The 13,470-nt window shown below is 44.1% G+C and overlaps 1 long non-coding RNA gene across 3 annotated transcripts in view; it reads left to right on the top strand.

Annotated features, from left to right (window-relative positions):
* Nucleotides 1-13,470, top strand: part of LOC130156536 (uncharacterized) — a 189,414-nt gene that overhangs the window by 35,887 nt on the left and 140,057 nt on the right. The window lies entirely within an intron of this gene.

The raw sequence follows: 13,470 nt of genomic DNA, 5'->3' as shown, positions 1-13,470 counted from the left end.
GAAGCATGCAATAAACTGTCCACAAATGGCAATTACAGCAGTGAAAAGCAGAGGTGTAAAGGGAAAAAGCTGATTTCTGACTCACTTTCTCACCTCTGCTTTGGGGGTGGTGGTGTTTGTCCCCCTGCTCTACTTCTTCCCTTTGCTTTCCTTGTTACAGAAACAAATTTGGAAAAAAACCCCAAAAAACCAAAACATATAGGGAAATGGAAACCAGCAAAATGTTACGGGAAGGAGTGAATCAGAAATGGAGTAACACACATCCAACTGGTTTTCAAAGGCCCTAAAAATATTGTTGTGACTTGAGCAACTGAAACTTAAGGACACCTTGGACTTGGAGAAAAGTAGCTTGTTTTCCAGTCCCTCACGCTGTCATATCCCAAATAAACCCTTCTGAAAATGTGTTCCTCTAACCTTTCTGTTTCTTTAATGGGCTCTAAGTTTGCCACCTGCTTATCTCATTCCTCCTTTGAGCCTCTGAGAGGCACCTTCAGCTGTTTCTGAACCCCTCCTCCAGCAAGAAGCTATATATACATTTTGCCATGTGAGGAGAGATTTTGGAAACAGGGCTTAACTGGACAAATCGTGTGATTTTGAGGTAAAATAAGAAATAATTTCTTATGAATTTTACTGTTTCAAAGCTTTTGATGCCTGGGTTTGGTTTTTTTCCGCCTTTGTTATGTTCTGCTTTTCTTACGCTGTTTGCTTGATTTTGCCTAACACCTTTATTGATAATTTCCAGGCAATTCCATCTGAGAACCTGAACTGGTGTATTGGTGGTGCAGGACTGGATGATGACTTGCAGATTCCAGATTGTTTGGCAACTTCTTATGCCTTGTAACAATTTAATTTCAGACAGCCAGGGAGCCAATTTTAGAGCAGAACAGGAAGAATTTCATGGGTGGCGTGAATGCCATCAGTGCAAAACCATCTATGCCCCTGCGATGTGAATGCTGAAGCATGCCCATAAACTTGGCTATGACTATTCTGAAGAGGTGCTGGTGGCGTTAGCAGGGCTAGGGCCTCAAAATTGTCAAACTGCTCCTTTTTTTCTTTTTTTTTTCTTTCCCAGTTTCATTTTCATGAATGACATAGTATGTGTTTGTGTGTTTTTATACTTATGTCATAGTGTGCTAGATCTGGGTATATTAGGCATCTGCTTTGCGTAGTTCCCATCTATACCATGTTAATTATATTGCTCTGGTGACATAATAAACACTGAGCGAGTTGTGAGTAGATTATTTACGATGCCACCTGAACTCTAAGTAATTATAGCTGTGTAATTTAGCTTCCCCCTATTTCATTTTATATATAATGCAATATTTCAAGATATTCCGGTGCACATCTATCTTTAGCTCTGTGTTTGAATGAATAAATTGTGATTCTCTTTCAAAGGTAATATATCAGCAATGCCCTTAAGGGAGGGCGCTGTAGCTCTGTCAAGAACAATCCATAAACTAATTCACACATAAACAGAGACAATGGATACTTAGAACAAACGCACACCTTCATTCACAGAAAATAATACTGTACTTACCTGTCTCGGTGTATTTAAGCCTAATGTTCTACTGTCAAAGCACTAAAGGCAGGCATACAATACGCCTCAGCCTAATAGTTGTTAATACAGGACTTTTCCTGTAATTTCAGCTGTTGGGACAAAACTGGTATCGGGCAACAAATATTTTGCAGTAAATGGAATGAAAGTATTAGTGTTTGCAGCTGGAGAAGTAAAATTACTTTTATCGGAATGTTGTTTGAGGCTGATTGTTGGTATTTGTATATGGGCTGCATTCAGCTTCAATCCCTAATGCAGCAGCCTGGTACTTGGGAAACTAGACCTTTGCATTATTTATTAGTTGTTTGAGGATGCAGAGTTGGTGCTGCTGGAGTGTGAGAAGCCCTGACAGACCCAGTGTAAGCAGGGATGCTGGGTGGTTCTGGGCACATCCTGGGGGGATTAGCCGTGCCTGGGCATTGCTAGCAGTGCTGTGAGGGTGCTGCTCCCTCTTCCATTGCTCCTGGCTCTGCCCAGTTAGCACATGCATGTGCTGGAGTCTCTCTGCTCTGTCCCTTGCTCTGGAACTCAACAGGCATTGACTCCTGGGCCGATGGCCCTGACTTCCCTTTGCCTCAGTTTCCTCAGCTGCAGATCCTGTAAAATAACACTCTTTTTTTAAATGGGTGAGGCTACATTATTCAGTGTTTGAACCAGGGCAGGTCTCTAGAAAGTGCTGAACAAGAAGTTATAGACTTAAATGATGCTTTCATACTGAATTAGGAGTCAGGCAATCGGCCTCAAATGTTTGCTTTTTTTTTTTTTGCTTGGAGATCCTCATATTGAAGGCATTGTAAATGCAGTTTATTATCTTGTTATATCCTTGAAAACCCATCCACTATGGTTTTGCCCTCTCTTTATTTCTTTAGAGCCTTGTGGGCTCATTCTTCCACGTCCTTAACGCAAAGCCATGGTTAATGACAGTGGCCTTGGGTGGGTGAGCAATGCCGCTGGCCTCCATTCTACCAGAGCCATCACACCCAGGGCTCCTGCAGTACCAAAGATGTGCACACATTTATGTCAATTAAAAGGTACTTAAGAGAGTCAGAATCTTTTTTTTTTTTAATTAAAAATGTCAGGATTCAAACTTTACATGGGATTTGTGATGGCTCCAATTCCCGGTTGGCATGTGTGAGGCGGCACCCAGGAGATTCGAGGTTTCCATGACATCATACGGTAACTGTGAGCCTATCAGTTAATTAAATACTATATCCATGTATTCTAGTTAATTGATGCTTCCTTTACATGGTTTATTGTGCTGCAAACTGGTATTGCTTCTGTCTCACTGAGCAAACACAGAGAGGGAGAGAGAGAAAGAGACGGTGGGATGCTCCAGCTCACGGCTGGGGGAGAGTGAGCTGTTGGCACGCCTGTGCCGTGCCCAGGGGCATCCTCCAGGAGAGCCCAGCATCACCTACACACCAGGGGTTTGAGGTGGCTCTGCGGGTCAGATGGAGATCTTTTATGAATGAGCTGAGCAGAGCCTTGGGAATGAATTGCAGGCATAAGCAAGCTGTGCCTTTTTCCAAGTGCGGCTTTGTCTCGGGCTTCTGTGGTCCTGTTTACGCAGGTGAGGACATGCAGAGGAAGGTGCTCCATTGGATTTATGCAATGCACAAATGTGGCATCACTTCTGTGATAACTGTCCCGCAGGAATGTGACCCTGCCCAGGCCAGGCTCTGGGATGTAGCTGGACCTCCTGCATACTGACCTTAAGGGAGCGGAGAAACATCATCTTTGTATTTTTTTTAGCAAATAAAAGTGTTTTATGTCAGGAAATCCAGCTCGATTGGGAGTTGGTAACATAATGTGATCTGGCAGCAAGGTCTGACCACTGACCTCCAGCAGCACACCTCAGCCTCCTGCAGCTTTCCTAAAGGGTATTAAATCCCCCAAGGAAAAGCCAGCCCAGGCTGGCTGCTGTGGTTGGGCCATCTGCAGAAAAGGGCAGGGCATGTCACCAGGCTTGCCAAGAGAGGCGAGCGCAGTGGTAAGTGACGTGCCCAGAGCGAGCATGACCTTGTCCACTGGCAACACAATGTGGTGGAGTGGAAAGATGATAAAAATTCATCATCTCCACAGAAATGAGCCCTGATACCTGCTCTTTTCCCCTGCCCCAGTCAGCTCCTGGTGGCAAAATCTGGGGTGCTGTAGCCTGCTTGTGGGCCTCGGGGTGCACCCGCCTGTTCTTCTCAAGCTTGAGCCTTGACCACCCCTGCAAGGACCAGAGAAAATGTTCTAGTGCAAAGAATTTTTATCCAGAATGTAACTTCAGCAGCTTTTAACCAGGAGTTTGTTTGGCTTGTAGCCTAGGGCTGAGAGGTTTTCTGGTCTCGTGTTCTGATCTTCTGCGGTGTTGAGGTTGTTGGTGTGCCTGGGTGGGAGGGAAAAGGGGGGTTATTCCATGCCAAAGCAGGACTGAGGGCACTTAATTCACAAAGATGAAACAAAACCCAGTTTTAGCTCAGACTCCAGTAGTGAAACTCTGACACATCTGTACGCTGCTGCGCATTGCTGTGTCCATGCTGGTGCTGGAGAACCTAAAACACAGACGCTGTCAAGTTGGCAGCAGGAGTGTTTCTCTGCTTAAATTCCCAAGGAAAAGCTTTTCCAGAGGTTTCAAATGAGAACATTTAAAGAAAAGTGTCATACCCCATAGGCAACCCAAACACTGGCTACCTTTTGTCCCTCCTTCTTTGTCCTCTTCCATTCTCTCACCTCTTCTTCCTCACCAAATGTATAATTTCTCCTCTTCTAAAAGAAGCTGAAATACCGTAAGTGTGATGAGAAACTTTTCCAAGTATGATCTTGTAAGGTTTCCATGTTTAGTCGCTCTCAGCAACTTCCAGGCTGTGTTTTTGCAAGCTTACAGCTTTCTTGTCCACTGGCAGCTGCATATTTCTGGTGAGGGGAAGAAGGACCAGAAGAGCTGCCTTCCCCAAGACGTTTGCTTGTTGGTGCTGGCCTGGCCTTCTGGCCTTCTTCCAAAAGGCAAAGTGGCCCCAGCCCTGTCAACAGACACTAGAGATGAAGCCAGTTCAGATGGGCAGGGGGAATTGCAACAAATTTACATACTATTTCAGTAATACCCCTCCAAATTATCACCTCTCTGATCCTACCGCCATGCTAAGTGCTGCAGTGGTGGTGCACTTTGGAAAATGGTGCTGTCTTCTATTAAAGGCAGGTATATTTTTTCTGTAATTCTCTTTAGTGTTGCCTTTAGAGGCCCCTCTATGTGGCTCCTTTCACTTCTAATTACTGCACTAGGAGATTACAGTGTGGTGCTGGCGACAGAGAGAGGAAGGGGGAGGAATGGGATGGTGGAGAGGGAAAGATTTCTGCGGTAATTTGCATTTAAAGCTGGCACTCAGCATTATATCTCCCTGTTCACCCATTGTCTATAAACATTTTAGCTCTTCCTTCTGCCTCATCAGAATGAATTAAGCATTTTCATTGCACCACCAGCCTAATTAGAGTCATTTACTATGTTGACACAAAGGGTTTTTTTATGAGCATCTCAGCTGTAATACACTACAGCAACATTGGAAACCTCCGATCAAAAGGTAAATGTTTGGGGGTCAGAGATATTTTTCAACATTCTCCCAAGAATACAAACAAGTTCCTGGAGAAGTGACGTGTGCGCTTGCAGCTCTGCTGGGGCCGCGGCGGGTTCGAACTGGTGCGCTCGCATGCTGCCTCTGCCTCCCAGTCACACTTGTTGAAAGGGGGTGGCTTCGTGTTCTGCAAGCCCCGAGCAGCACTGAGGGTTTGTTGGGTGAGTGGGTGAAGTCAAAGGGCAGGCAGTGTGGGTGAAGGGGGCGCAGAGGTGGGCTGCCCTGGTTCTCAGAAGTCTGTGCGGGTTGGGCACAGTTGCCCTACGGTGCATCTCGGGGCTCCCCCGGAGCTGTGGTCTCCACGTGGGCACCTTGGGTGCAGCAGCGTGGGAGTTTCAGATGGGTCTTGGTGGCTGGTAGGCTGCGATATCAACTGCGACAAGGCATAACCTCTTGCATTTACCCTCAGGACGAGACAGCAGGACGTGAAGTCTTCTGGGTTTGGGTCCCCATGTGCACACGAGGAACTAAGAAGGTTGTGTTCTTACTCAAAGCTGGAGGCACTGCTTTTGACTCCCCCTAGCCTGAGTTTCAAATGTATTTATATTATGTTATGTTGCTCACAACCAAACCCAAGAGTAGGAATTGGTCTCAAGCTGAATTCAGGGAGTTCCTCTCTCTGTCCTTTCCCAGTATGCATTTTCCCAAAGTCACTCCTCTCACACAGGAAAGATTTTTGGGTTTGCCTGATTTAAGGGATTTGGAAACCTCTACCCAAGATCTCCTGGAGTGGGGATTTTTCAGTCAGATCTGAGGAACATACCCTTATCACTGTCTCTGGGCAGGCTGCTCTTAGTACCTGCCTGTGTGCATGCAGAAGTACGGATTTGTAAGGCAGAACTGGCTGAGCTGTACAGTATATCATAATTTTGGAGCGTAGTCATCAATCACGAGAACAGAGATGTGCAAGGGCATGACAGAAAATCCTTCCATACTTGCATTTTCACTAGCCTCCAGCTTGTCAGCAATGTGTTTGATGGCTGTCCAGCAGACATCTGCAGTCAAAGCTGACCTCAGGTCTGCTTTCTTATGAAGTTTCCGTTCCCTTTGCATTAGAGAAATACCATCCACCACACAATCATAGATCCAGGTGACTACAATATTTATTGCTGAGAGTCCCATAGAATGCAGATACCAGTAAAATGCTGGGGGACAGTGGCTATTTGTTTCAAGTTGGAAGTGAAGACCTTGGCTGTCAGGTGTGACATGAACTTTGTGCTCCTGTGTTGGTGCAAAAGGTCTGAAACATCCAAATGAGATATGCAAAGTATCAGGATTACCAAAGTATGGTGAGGGTTTGTCTGGTCCAGCACCCTCTGTCCAACAGTGGAGTGGCCTCCTGACAAATACAGCTATTCTTTTTTTGTTTCTCTGCTTACCGACATTGTTTTATTATTCTGTCATTGGGTATAGTGAGATCATTTAGAAATAAGTAATAAGGGTTGGTTCTCAAATAACTTTTTATTGGCTGCAGACTTTGTCGTGTTGCTGTTTGCGACCTTTTTCAGGTCACTTGAGCAAGACAAACCCCAAAGATGCTTGGGATAATCTAGTGGCAACTTCACCCACTGCAAAAACCTTTTTCTCCCTGCCTTTGGCTTCCCCTGTTGCAATCAGTTATGAATCTAGAAGGGGATGTTCCCTGTCATGCCAGGAAAGTTCAATTTCTTCAAAAGCTTTTGGAGAGGGAAGTGGCCAGAAGCTTTTCAGGGATGCAAGTGCTGTGTCACAACAGGGTCACCTTTATATTGGGTGAATGAGTCACACCTCAGAAATCTACCACAGATCCTAGGAATTTGTGTATGTATATATAATGGCAAATATTTTTTGCTAGCTATGCAAGTCATATTTACGAGTCTGTAGTCCTTGGGTTCACCCTTGGAGCCCTTTTAAGAATTGCTGTGACATTTCACACCTTTATCATGGCTGATTTCTTCTATAAAGTTGTGCTGGCCCAAGGCAAGGAAGCCATCCTGTTGGTAAAAAAGCCCAGATGTGCACAGGAATCTTCGCTGAGGGCTTGATCCTCAAAGTTTTGAACAGGAAAGGTCCCCAGCTGATCTGGTGGTTCAGGTTTCTTGCAGCCATCAGTGCCGCTATTGCAAGGAAATCTGAACGGCCGTCTTACCAGAAATTTTGCAAATTGAGAAAGCTGTTTCTTGTTTTTGTAATAAAGAATTGGTTTATAAAGCCATATTTGAAAAGTATGGATAAGATTTTTTTTTTTGAAATTTCATAAAGAAAATTACTTACTGGTTTTTTTTTAAAAAAGAAAATTTCATAGAATCACAGAATGGCTGAGGTTGTAAGTGACCTCTGAAGACCATCTTGTCCAACCCCCCTGCTCAGGGCCACGCAGAGCTGGTTACCAGGGACCATGTCCAGAGGTTGGGTTTGTTTAGTATCTCTAAGGACGAAGGCTCCCCCACTTCCCTGGGCAACCTGTGCCAGGGATCAGTCACCCTCACAGGTGTTTCCTGATATTCAGACAGACCTCCCTGTGTCTCAGCTGTGCCCGCTGCTTCTGATCCTGTCACTGGGCACCACTGAAAAGAGCTTGCCTCCATCCTCTTTGCACCCTGCTTTCAAGTATTTATATACATTAACAAGAACCCCGCTGAGCCTTCTCTTCTCCAGGCTGAACCGTCTCAGCTCTGTGCCTTTCCTCATCTGAGGGATGCTCTGGGCCCTTGGCTGAACTCTCTGCTGCACATTCGCATCTCTCTTGTACTGGGCAGCCTGGTCTGTGGGCACTGAAGTGATGTTCCAAGCAGGGGAACAGCTCAAATAGCGGAGGTTCCTCTAGTAATCATTGCTACAACCATGGTCCGCACCAGGAGATTCCTGGATAAGGTCTCTTGGAGCCACTCCTTGTTCTGTGGCACATAGGTCTGCCTCTGAAAGCTGCGCCCCTCCCCACTTCTTGCAGGGTGGCATGGGCATCATGCTGCAGCAGCCTGTGGTAGCAGCTCCCTCTAAATATAATGTGCAGCAGATGTAAGTTTCGAGTGAGGATGAGAACTTAACTCTGCTTTCTTTTAAGGATCTTCAGGGGTTTTCCCCTATTTTAAACTATTCTTAAATGCAGTGTTTGCTTGGCCTGCAGGAATGGCATCAGTTTTTTATTGGTTTTAATGCTTTCTGTATGTGACAGCATTCGTTTTCCTAGCAGTAGGTGCTTTTATCTTTTGGAAAGGGAGGCAGAATGTCCTAATCTTCCAGGATCCTTATGCCTTTGGGTTCTAGATCAGTCCTTGCTCTGCATCTCCCTGTCCCATGCAGGGGCTCAACGCTGCTGCCATGCCCACCACTCTGTGGGGTCAGTGCTATCATTCCCATCAGCTGTGCAGCATGGCATGAAGCCAGGGGCACCTACAAGGTAGACCTGCAAGCTTAGAAAGTGTGAATTTATATATTTCTCCCCTCTTCATGAGAACTATTGTTATCTTATGCGCTGCATAAAACTCATTTCTCCCCCTCCTTGAGTGCTGTGGTGGAGCTTTCGGCATGTTCCCATGAGCATTTATGTGTCCATGTGTAGACTCACATAAGCTGGCCACAAGCTTGTTCTGTTCTGGGAAATTAAATACTTATTTCCATAATCCTGCCAGGCCTAGATAAAGCCTGATGCTTCCCCTGAACTCCTTAGACCAGTTGCTCCGCTTAGACACGTTTGTGTCCTGCACTTCCCAAGTTAGGGCCAAATTTCAGCTGGAGCAAAGCGTTCCTACAACACAGCAGAGCAGCAGGATGGTCTGGAGGAAAAGCCAGATCTTATAAATATATCCCTGGGATCACCAAAGCCTCAGGCATCTCTAGCTACATCTGCATCTAGTAATTATTCTACAGACTGCAAGGAACAGTGAAGTGTTGCTTCAATTTACGCGTTTTCTGGCCTCTCTGCATTTGTTTCTTAGTCAGAGACTAATGGGTAGAGCACTGGACTGGAACCCAGGAGACCTAATTTATTTCAGGCTCTACTACCAGCCTGCTGGGGAGCTCTGGCCGAGCCTTTTCCTTCCCTCTCTTTCTTCCCCTCCGTAAAGCGGATAATAGCGATAGTGAACTTGTTTGTAAAGTTTCTGATAAAATAGCACCAAGTAAGAGTGAGTGTTAATAATGTCGTTCATCGCTATAAAAAATGGATTTTAGGCACTGAATTATTAGAGGAGGGAGGTAGTTACCGTGTTATTTAAGTGCTAGTAGTGGGGGGAGAAACTGCTTTTTCCTATACTTGTTTTTTTAACCGGTCTGCTAACTGCTTCCCATGTCCACAGACCCAAAACACGGCGCCGGGGCTATAACAGAGCCCAGAGGAGGGGGGAGATAGAGGGAGCAAGGACGGGGGCTGAAGAGGAGGGGAAGGTGTTAGAGGGGGAATATTGGATGGGAAAATAGAGCAGAGTGGGCAGATTGGAGAGCGACAGATTGTGAAAGCGGGGGAGAGAGAGAGGGGAGAAGAGATCCTATTAGAAATACCATGTGTGTGCATGCATAGAGGGGTACGCATGCAGGGAGGAAGGGACGTGGCTTCTACTGTAATATTATTCAAGCAATCACATGTATCGTGTATTAGATAACTCTTCTGGTTGGTTAGCATCGCGAGGTCTGTAAACGTGTTTTACTTTAATCCCAGACACATCACGTTTTTAATCTCAAACGCATCAGGCTGTTCCTGCAGGGTTTGGGGAGTTTGTTTTTCAAGAGCAGACGGATGCAAAAGTTCAGGATCTCCACAGCTTTGGGGTGCTCCTGCTCTTGACGATGGGGAGGGGGTCGATTAGCCATCAGGTTGCCAGAACCGAACGGTGAGGAATTTATTCTGCCTGGGAAAATGGCTCCTGCCTTGACACAACATGCACGGGATGACTTGAGGCGGCAGTGCAGTTGGAAATAGCCTCCTCGAAAACATGGCATTTCAAAAGCGGATCAGAAAGCCCCAAGCTGTCCTCCTAAATTGTTGAAAAATCAAACTTAAAGGGTCTGAATTAAACAGGCGAAACATAAGAAATACCGAAATAGGGCTCAAAACTCCGTATTGACACCATCAGCCTTAATTTACCCCAGAGTGCAGAAATAAAAATTCATAGAGTCATGATGAAAGGCTGAGAGTATCAGGCAGGAATTCAGAGACTTAACCCTGAATTTACTGCTCCCGCAATGGCTTTGCGGTCAGAATATTTTCCATTGTGCAGACGTAGATACCTGGTTTGTATTTTTGTGGGTGTTTTTTTTAATAGTTTGAAGAATTTGCCATATATCTTAGAAGCAGGATAGATGCTGTTTGCTGTCATTTATCTGTACGTGTGTATGCATGCGCACACATGCACATGGCTCTGAGCATTTTTTTGATCTTAGTATCATTCACAATACAAGCACAATAATCCTGTAGTTCTTACTCTTGTGTAGGTTTTGAGCTAAAATGCTTTTCACAGCTCAGGCATGCAAATTTTACCCAGAATAACAGTATTTTTTTAAAAAAAAACAACCTCCTCCAAGTAGAAAAAGAGAATTTGATTCACATAGAAGGGAGATGAAGAGAATTGGCAAATTGTGGGCAGGTGCTGGGCAAGCTTCCTCCATATGAATTTGTTAATGCATCTTAATCCTGACCTGTAACACCCTGCCTGGCTAATGCTGTGGCCTCTCGTGACCAGGAATTGCAGACTGCTGAGTTGCATGGCACTGGAGTGGGTTTTTGTGGGATTTTTTCTTTTTTCTTTTTTCTTTTTTTTCCCCCTGTACTGTAGGTTGCTAGCTACATTTCAATTGTGACCCAGTTAGAATCTGAATCCGATTCTCTAAATATTTTGTAAGAATGGAATTATTCTCGTTTTCTTTGTGTGTACATCTGTGTTTGCATCTTGCCCCCTGTGAAGAGATTTCCAATGCACATAGATGAAAATGTATTATTTTGAAAAAGAGCCCCCAAATTCCTTTAATTGAATGTGGCAGCTTAACACGTTCCCCTTCCTTTCCTTTTGTTGTTCTTTTAATTTGTAAATAGGTAATTATTTGTTGTGGTTTTCCTTCACATTTGGGTAAATGAAATGTGTTACCCTGCGGAGCTCAGTGTTGCTATGCAGATTTCTGATTTTGATGGCAGAAATGTAAAGCTCTGAAAAGAAGGGCGGCATCTCGGCAATCCGGGAGCGCGCACACCAAATCGTGCCTGCGATTTCAGCCTCCCAGCAGCATTAGCCACTGCGAGGTGAAGCCCAAATGACTCCCAGAGTCCAAACAGGTGCTGAATGTTTGGTTGCAAATGAAAAGATTAAAAGTTGGGATAACGGCATTAATAGAGGGATGATGTACACACAGCGAGTTTGCAGAGAAATTGCTTGCAGTGCTTCCAGAATACAACTTGCGTAGGAAAGCGTTGTAATTCCCTGTTTTCCACAATTTAGTGGCATGCTAGAAAAGCACATATCTGTTTTTATATCTATAAATATATAAATACACGTCAATATGTGCATCATCCAACAAAATAATAGAGAAATCTGAATGTCCATGGAGTTTATATAATGGAAATAGATTATTTTTTTTAGTTTGCAATTAAAAATAATGTGAACTTTCCCCACTCGTTTATGCTCTGTCTCACTTCATTCCTCTTCAACTACTTTTTCCTCTTTTTTCTTTTTTTTGTTTGGAATTAGTTGAATTGCACGTATAATACCTGAAGTTAGTGTTGCCCCTACCACACTGTAGACTCTGCCTTTTTCTGCATCTTTTTCCTTCAGTTGCTGACAAAGATATGACCTCAAATGCTTGGTTATTATGTTCAGGTTTTCCATTCTACTCATCAGATATATTACTTACAACTATTAATAACTCCCCTCCAGGAGAGTCACAACTATCATGTAAATGCATCTTTCTCTGACATGGTTCTGTATACATAATACAAGAACCTGAGAGACTTTTCGAAACAAGCCCAAGAACATGATGAAAATGAATGTATTTTCCCGGGTTAGGTTGTAAGGGCTAAATTCACAAATGTGGGATTTAAAATTTTTTTTTGGCCAACAATTTTTCATTTATTTTTAATTTAATCACATGTTTTAGTTTGCAGGGACATTCTGAAAAATGATCTTTATAAAATATGCAGTCCTCTTCGCAATCTTATTACATCACTACTGCACTGGGAGAAAGACATCTCCCTAAATTGAAAACCATTTTTAATGAATTGTTGTTTTATTTTAGGATCCCTTTAGGTTTCCTAGAACATTCGGTCTGAGTCCCCTATCTGAAGGAATCCTGATCTAACAAATCAGTATAAAAAAAATATTCCACAGCCCTTGACCTGGCTCACAGGAACTCCCTGTGTTATAAAACAAAGGGCTGCAGGGATGGGGGAGAATCCCACTGTGAAGTAGAAAATCAGCATTATTGCTTAGCCGTGGATTCAGAATTAAATCGCACACGAGATTTAAAAACTTGATGGAAATCTCTGACCTTCTGGCTTACCTACAACTGTAGTGGAAGACAGTGACCCTAGAAGAGCATGATTTACTGGTGAAATAAAGTGAGCCGTAAAATCTGAGTAGGATGGGCTATTGTCAGCAAAAAGCATAAAGACAGAAAAAAAAAAAATACCTAAACCCTAATTGCCAGGGTAAGGAAATGTAGAGGAGGAAAGAGAGAGATGAAGGGGAGAACAAGAGCATCCCCAGTGGCAAAATGGTTAAAAGAGATGACTAAAATCCAGCAAAAAATCAAGCAGTCAAGTAGTTAATTGACTTTGCTTTAATCAGCCCAATGAATATTCATTAGTGTGCTGGTCCTAATCATGGGGGCCATGTTGTCCGCATTTAGCAAGCGCACGCTCAGCATCATGCATGCCTCAACAGCTTCCCTTCCTCTCCGCACTGACATTAAATTTAGAGGCTTTGCGCCTTCCCAGCTCGAAGGGAGCGGGGATTGGCCCAGCTGCTCGGCTCCAAGATGCCATAGCAACCCCTGGCTAGTTGCCTTGGCAACATTTTTTTTAATTTTTTTTTTTTGTAAGGGCCTGAGCCAGTAATCCATAGGCTTAACGTAGAAAATATGCCTTTGTGGGGCATGTGTATATAGATATATAGATGTAAAGGAGAGATTGAATGGGCGGAAGGTGTGCGTGTCTTCTATTGTGCGACTTTAATGAAGGGAATGGGTTGCAGGATCTCATCATCATCATCTCGAGCTGTGTTTTGGGTTATGGTCTTTACATCTTTTTTTTTTTTCCTTTTTTTTTTTTTTTTTAATGTAAAATGCACCAGCTCTCTGGCTGCACAGTTCATTTCCAGACCCATCCAAAGGGAGGAG

This window comes from Falco biarmicus, chromosome 10 (genome assembly GCF_023638135.1).
Source record: "Falco biarmicus isolate bFalBia1 chromosome 10, bFalBia1.pri, whole genome shotgun sequence".
Lineage (NCBI taxonomy): Eukaryota > Metazoa > Chordata > Aves > Falconiformes > Falconidae > Falco > Falco biarmicus.
Note: the sequence above shows the minus strand (reverse complement) of the source record. Positions and strands in the feature narration are given on the sequence as shown.